Source organism: Callorhinus ursinus, unplaced genomic scaffold, assembly GCF_003265705.2.
Source record: "Callorhinus ursinus isolate GAN/ISIS: 27379988/994484 unplaced genomic scaffold, GSC_fseal_2.0 scaffold4, whole genome shotgun sequence".
Taxonomy (NCBI): domain Eukaryota; kingdom Metazoa; phylum Chordata; class Mammalia; order Carnivora; family Otariidae; genus Callorhinus; species Callorhinus ursinus.
This window is the reverse complement of record NW_027397066.1, coordinates 13,079,155-13,086,443: the sequence shown is the minus strand read 5'-3', so window position 1 is coordinate 13,086,443 and position 7,289 is coordinate 13,079,155.

The window sequence follows — 7,289 nt, the reverse complement described above, 5'->3', positions numbered from 1 at the left end:
AGCAGTTACTGTGAGCCAAGCCCTGTTTCAAAAGCTTTACAAAATATTACCCAAATAATCTTCACACTAACCCTCTGAGGTTAGTGTGGTCCTCCACTTCCTGATGTGGAGACTGCTTCTCCATGCACACGGCTGGAAGAGGTAGAACCGGGGTATGAAGCAGGCATTTGGCACCAAACCAGCGTCTACATCACTGGTCGTGACTCCATGCTGCCTGTGATACGTGACTACTCATATTATGATTAAAGACGCAGCTAGATTGGTATTAACTCTAAAAGAAACAAACGTATCTCACTTTTTCTCCCTTAAAATCCTGTGAAAATAAAATTAAATTAAGCAAAGAACAAATCAAGAAATGCTGAAGATGAAAGCAGACATTAATAAATTAGGAAAGAAAAAGCTGCAGAAATGATAGATACTTCAAGAACTGGTTCTTTGAAAAGACCTATAAAAGAAGGAAACTTCTTGAAGTCTGGTGAAAAGAAGAATAAGTAAAAACACAACCACAAATGCTAGGAATGATGAAAGATATGATCACAGTTAGGGAGGGGCAGAAAATGTCTAAGAGTATATTATTTACAATTCTATAGAAAGACAAGTGAAGACAAGGTTCCTAGATCAATTTCCCAAGTTAATTTTGATAATTTAGATTTTCTTAGGAAAATTGATCTAGGTTGTTGTTGTGGTTGTAGTTGTGGTTGTTTTTCACATGTCTTGGCCTAGAACATCCAGCCTAATTCCTAACTGTAAAACTTAAGGGGGGATTTTCCTGAACGTGAATGTATCCACTATCATCACTATATTTCAACCTTGATTTGGTAATAGAATAAGGAAAAGAAATGAAGAATAATTTTCTGCAGAGTCAAAACTATTTGTAATGTTCTTAAAATATAGAGTCTCAGCTTAATAAGTAAATTATTTTTTTAAAGATTTTATTTATTTGAGAGAGAGAGGGAATGAGCAAGAGAGCATGAGCAGGGGAGTAGCAGAGGGAGAGGGAGAAGCAGGCTTTCCCCGCTGAGCAGGGAGCAGAATATGGGCTCCATCCCAGGACCCTAAGATCATGACCCCAGCTGAAGGCAGACGCTTATGTGATTGGCTTAACCAACTGAGCCACCGAGATGCCCCTCTGCCTAAGAACTAAATTAATAGGAATTCGGTTGGTGGCAGGTTATAAAATAAATAGCCACAATTTAGGTTTCCTGTAGACTGGCAATAGTTAATTTTCAAATGACTTGAAAAAGAATCCCACTTCATCTATAATCTCAACCAAAATTATAGAATAGTTATGGATCAATAAAATATGTGCAAGATGTATACACTGAACTTTAAGACTGGCCTGGGTGGCTCAGGTCACAATCCCATGGTCCTGGTATCCAGCCCCACATTGAGTTTCCTGCTCGTCAGGGAGCCTGCTTCTCCCTCTGCCCCTACCCTCCATGCTCACGCTCTCTCTCAAATAAATAAATAAAATCTTTAAAAAGAAAAACTGGCCCATTAAAATTGTTGCCGCTTTCCCCCATTGTGGTGATGATGGAGGGTCGCCAGACACCTCTTTCTCAACTCTTTAGAACCTGATGCATATATCTGCCTCACCTTTGGCTCTAATACAATTCACGTGGAAAGGCCACACCCCAGGCTGCTCCCATCCAATGAGCGAGCATGGTGGGGTACTATTATGCAGCAAGACTATTTCTGCAGATCAGTTCCTTGTCCATTGCTCACTGCTTACACCGACCAAGGCTCTCCATCGGCCCGGCTGAGAGTTTCTCAGAGCTGGACAGCAGTCTCTCGCAAAGTCCTCTTTACCCACCCCACCTCCATTTCTCCTTTCTCTTTTTGTGGATGTCACACTTCCTTCGGTGTCTGAAGGTGCTTCTGCCTTATTCTGATCTCTTATCCTTCACAGGCTTCTCTTCCAATGAATCTTTCACCCGTTGGATTTGGATTCTCTTGGCATCTGCTTCAAGGAGAACTTGATTGAAGACCACCAACAATGATATTTCACATCTCCTTCCCTCCTTTATTTTTTCCATTTATCGCTTATTATTTAACAAGCTGTTGTACTTATTTATCTTGTTCATTGTTTTTCTCTTCTGTCCTTCGAATCTAAGCTTCATAATTCTATTTGTCCTCTCTTGCTTCCCCAATCCCTAGAATGATTCCTGGCTCATAGTAAGTGACAAAAAAGTATTTGTTGAGTGAATTAGTGAAGGAAAAGACATTAAATAAAACGCAAATAAAGTCCCTGGAAAAGATGAAAAGCCTATTGAAATTTTTAAAGTTCATCTTAAAAAAATAAAAACTTAAAAATTGGCAAGAAAATGCCAAAACATAATAGCAATATATGATACGAGATATTGAAGAATATAAAGATAAAATAATTAAAGCAGCCTGGAGAAAAAGCTAAAATCAGTTCTAAACTATGAGTTCCTATTCTAATATAAAATACACATTAAAACAAACTCAAAAATTCTGGAAAAAAAAAAGCACCCTGGTACCAATTTGGATGTAGACAGATTGGTCAGTAGGACGGAATACAGGTCCAGCCTCAAGTATTTTTGAGAACTCAGTATATGGATACACATGGCATTTAAAATTTGTAGGGAAAGGAGGACTTATTCAGTAAGCATTGTTAGGAAAACCAGCCATCTGTGGGAAAAAATAGAACTGAATTTTATGCCATATACAACTTATATACCATATGGATCAAAGATTTAAGTATAAAAACAAAATCATAAAGTACTAGAAAAATATGTATTTCTATGTGGGGGATGAAGAAGATAGTTATGACATGTTGCTAGAGGCAAAAACCATAAAGGAAAATATTAATAGATTTGATAACCTGAGAAACAAAACTCTCAACACATCTGTACATTAAAAAATATAAATAGCAGTGAAACATTCCCAACCAAATTAGTAGCTGGAAAAAGGATGCACAGTACATATGACAAAGGTTAATTTTTAATGAATGTATCATTGTTTTAATATTATCAATAATTTTATTTAGCAAATGGAGGGATCTTAAGAAATCAGAAAATGACGAAAAGACAAACACAAAAGAGGAAATACAAATAACCTAGACAATTATGAAAAATCATTTAGCTCATAGAAATGTAATTACAAACTATAGGGTGTTGGGGCACCTGGGTGGCTCAGTTGGTTGAGCAACCGACTCTTGGTTTCTGCTCAGGTCATTATCTCGTGGGTAGTGAGATGAGCCCTGTGTGGGGCTCCCTGCTCAGCAAGGAGTCTGCTTCAAGATTCTCTCTCTCTGCCCCTCTCCCTACTCTCTCTCTTTTTCAAATAAATAAATAAGTAAATAAATCTTAAAAAAAAAACCCAAAACTACAGGATGCCATTTTCACCTTTAAAAGATATGATAGAATACCTATATTAAACAGAAAAATCTTCTATACTTTATGTCATTGATGATTCTGTCAACAATCTTTTTGTAGGATGATTAGGTGCTATATATATACATATATATATACATATATGTATATATATAGTTTTTAATTTAATTTATTAATGTTTTAAAAAATCTGTTTTATATATATCATTATATATCTTTTGAACTGACTTTTCCTTCTATGATTGCACCTTAAGGAAATAACCATGGATGTGAGCAAAAATTTAACTAATGATATGTTCCTTATAATATTGCTTATACATTAGAAGTAATTTTAAATATTCAATAATAAGAGACTGGCTGAATAAATTACAATGAAATGTAGTTCAGTCTCCTAATGATTTTTTAGAATGTTTAATGTCCCAACAATGCTAAAGATTTCATTGGTCAGAATAAAACTATATTATGCTGCTCAAATAGGCCCAAAGTTTTCAGTGTCTTACACAAAGACCCCACTGAGCTGGTGACTCTCAAGGACAGCTCTCCTCCATGTGTTGACTTAGAATTTCAAGCTATTTCCATCTTAGAGCAACTTTGTGTCACAGCAGGAGAAGAGCAATTCAGCAGTCTCTATTGGAAATTAAATACTTCCACCCCAAAGAGACATATGTCACTTCAGCTCACATCTTAATTGCCAAAGTCAATGGCTACATCCAACCTCAGAGGATAGGGAAGTAAGTCATCTTATGAACATGAAAGTAGAGGAGAACTGGATATGGATAAATAGTATTGCTTACCATGAAGATATATTGTTAAGAGTATAAAATGACAATACAATTTGTAAAAATTGTGTGTGTGTGTGTGTGTGTGTGTAGACAGATAAAGGCAGATAGACATATGCATATGTAGAATCAACAGAGAATGTCTCAGAGTGGCAGGACCATGGTTGATTTCAATTTTCTCCTTTTTTCCTTATCTTTATTTTCTAAAATTTCTACAATGAGCAAAGGTTACTGTAAGATACCAAATAAAACATTAAAAAAAGTAACAAAGAAATGTTATATATTTTCCTCTGTAAATGTACATATTATGTCTATAACTCTTTGAAGCCCAAATTTTATGCCTTTTAAGAACGTAAAGTTCTTTAAATTTTACCCCCTGCCATTTTTGATTATCCCTATCTCTTTCTATACTACTTTTCTCAGGTCCTTAAGCAGAAGAAATTGTTAAACTTTTGTTTGAGATGATTGTCTTTAATTCCATCCCATTCCAATGAGATGGTGTTCAACTGGTGTGATTGAATTATGATTACAACAGCATTACTCCTCTTGAGAAGACATGGCAAAAGGACAGATGAAGTTAAGTGTATTCTGATGGCAAGTGAGCAATTGTCACCAAAAAGATTTAAGATATAACCTTTTCTCTTTTATTCTCAGCCACAAGTGTTTTTAAAGGAAAAAAAAAAAAAAGAAGGAAGGAAAAAAGAACTTCGTGCATTTTGATTATCAGCACCCAACCCCATTTTGCTTACAAAGAATTTTGAAGTTTGAAATGTAACCCTGGTTCCTACTTCATTCTTGCCCCTTAGAATTCAAGTGTGTTGTCGGTGAGGGCAAAAGTCCTGCTTGAGGGGCGCCTGGGTGGCTCAGTCATTAAGCGTCTGCCTTCAGCTCAGGTCATGATCCTGGGGTCCTGGGATCGAGCCCTGCATCGGGCTCCCTGCTCCGCAGGAGGCCTGCTTCTCCCTCTCCCACTCTCCCTGTTTGTGTTCCCTCTCTCGCTGTGTCTCTCTCTGGCAAATAAATAAATAAAATCTTAAAAAAAAAAAAAAGTCCTGCTTGACATAGGCATCCATGAGTCTGTACCTCCAGCTGAGTGGGGTCCCTTCAGAGGTTGCTGGCCATCTCCCTGAGTTTACAGAACAGCTCTGTTCTCTGTGAGCTTGGTGCTATTGTATACTATTGAGATTAATGAGTTGAATTTGCCCTAGATGATAGGGTGTCTGGTATGCATCCAGACCAGCCTACACACAGAACCGCTTATGTGTATGATGTGATTCTTCAGGGGGATATGTTTGGACTTCCACACATTCTGATTAAATCCTGACTCTCAGATTAGGGGATCCAGAAGAAGGCTTTATGGTCTTAAAGCTTGCATTTCAGTCAATCCTAGAGAATGTTGCCAGTCTATTTATGGTAAATCCTTAATTTAACTCTTTTCTGACTCTTTAAAATTAACAGACCCCCAAGGAAGACATACAGATGACCAACAGACATATGGAAAGATGTTCAATATCACTAAACATTAGGAAAATGCAAATCAAAACCACAATGAGATATCACTTCACACCTGTCAGAATGGCTAATATCAAAAAGGCAAGAAATAACAAGTGTTGGTGAGGATATGGAGAAAAAGGAACATCTTGCACTGTTGGTGGGAATGTAAATTGGTGCAGCCACTGTGGAAAACAGGATGGAGGTTCCTCAAAAAATTAAAAAGATAAATACCACACTATTTAGCAGTTTCACTACAGGGTATGAAATGAAATCACTCACTTGAAAAGCTATTTTTACCCCTATGTTTATTGAAGCATTATTTACAATATTCAAGATATGGAAGATGCCCAAGTGTCCATCTATAGATGAATGGATAAATAAATAAAATATGATATCTATCATCTATCTATCTATCATCTATCTATCTATCCTCATCTATCTATCTATCTATCTATCATCTATCTATCTAATGGAACATTACTTAGGCTTTAAAAGGAATAAAATCTTGCCATTTGTCACAACATGGGTGGACCTAGAGGATATTTTGCTAAGTGAAGTAAGTCAGACAGAGAAAGACAAATACCATATGATTTTACTTAACACGTGGAATCTAAAAAAAAAAACAACTGAATAAATAGAAGAAAACAGAAACAGACTCATAAATACAGAGAATGAACTGGTAGTTGCCAAAGGGATGGGCAAAATAGGTGAAGGGGATTAAGAGGTGCAAAATTCCAGTTATAAAATAAATGAGTCACAGGAATGTAAAGTACACCATAGGAAATACAGTCGATAATATCGGATAATATTGTAATAACTTTGTTTAGTGACAGATGATAACTACACTTATTGTGGTGGGCATTTTGTCACATGTATAAACGGCAAATCACTATGTTATACACCTGAAACTAATATAATAGTATATGTCAACTACACTTCAATTAAAAAAAATAAGTAAATAAAATATTCAGACCCTCCCTATTTAATTTACCCAAGCAATGTCTGTGCCTGCCAGTCTGTCAATCTGAGCCAACTATTTACATTTATCCATATGGAAGACATGAAGGGCCAGCAATACACTTAAGCTCACTTAAGTGCAAAAGATTTACTTTAAAGGTGCAGAGAGAGACACCTAAAATCTGTGTTCCAATTCTGGGAAAGTCAGAATGATGTCTCTTGTCTCAGGGGACTTAGAACTCCATGTCCAGTAAGTGACAGCCTTGCGACAGTGTAATGAATACAACTGTATCAGCTAATACCCCCCAGTAGTTGTTGTGAGGCAGTTTTCGGTGAAGGGTAATTGTGGATTTCTAGTAAATTATTATACAGTGAGGCATGTTATTGAGAACTCTCTTTAGGCTCCCATGGTAAGTGTATCCGTGTGTACATCAATGTCCAATTGTTTTCCCGTTCCCAGTGCATAGAGTACTGCATGCTTCAGCTCCCTTGCAATTAAGTGAGGCCATGTGATTACTTTTGCGTAGATGGAAGTGCAAGATATGACTTCTGGGTGGGGGGAGCCCTAAAAGGACCATATGTCATTATCCAGACTTGCTCTTCCCTGCTGAATTAACCAAGGAGGCTGCCCCGAATGGTGGCATTTCCAGCAACCTGGAGTTTGAGGTCACCCAATGGAGAATGGTTGCTCTGAAGAGATACCT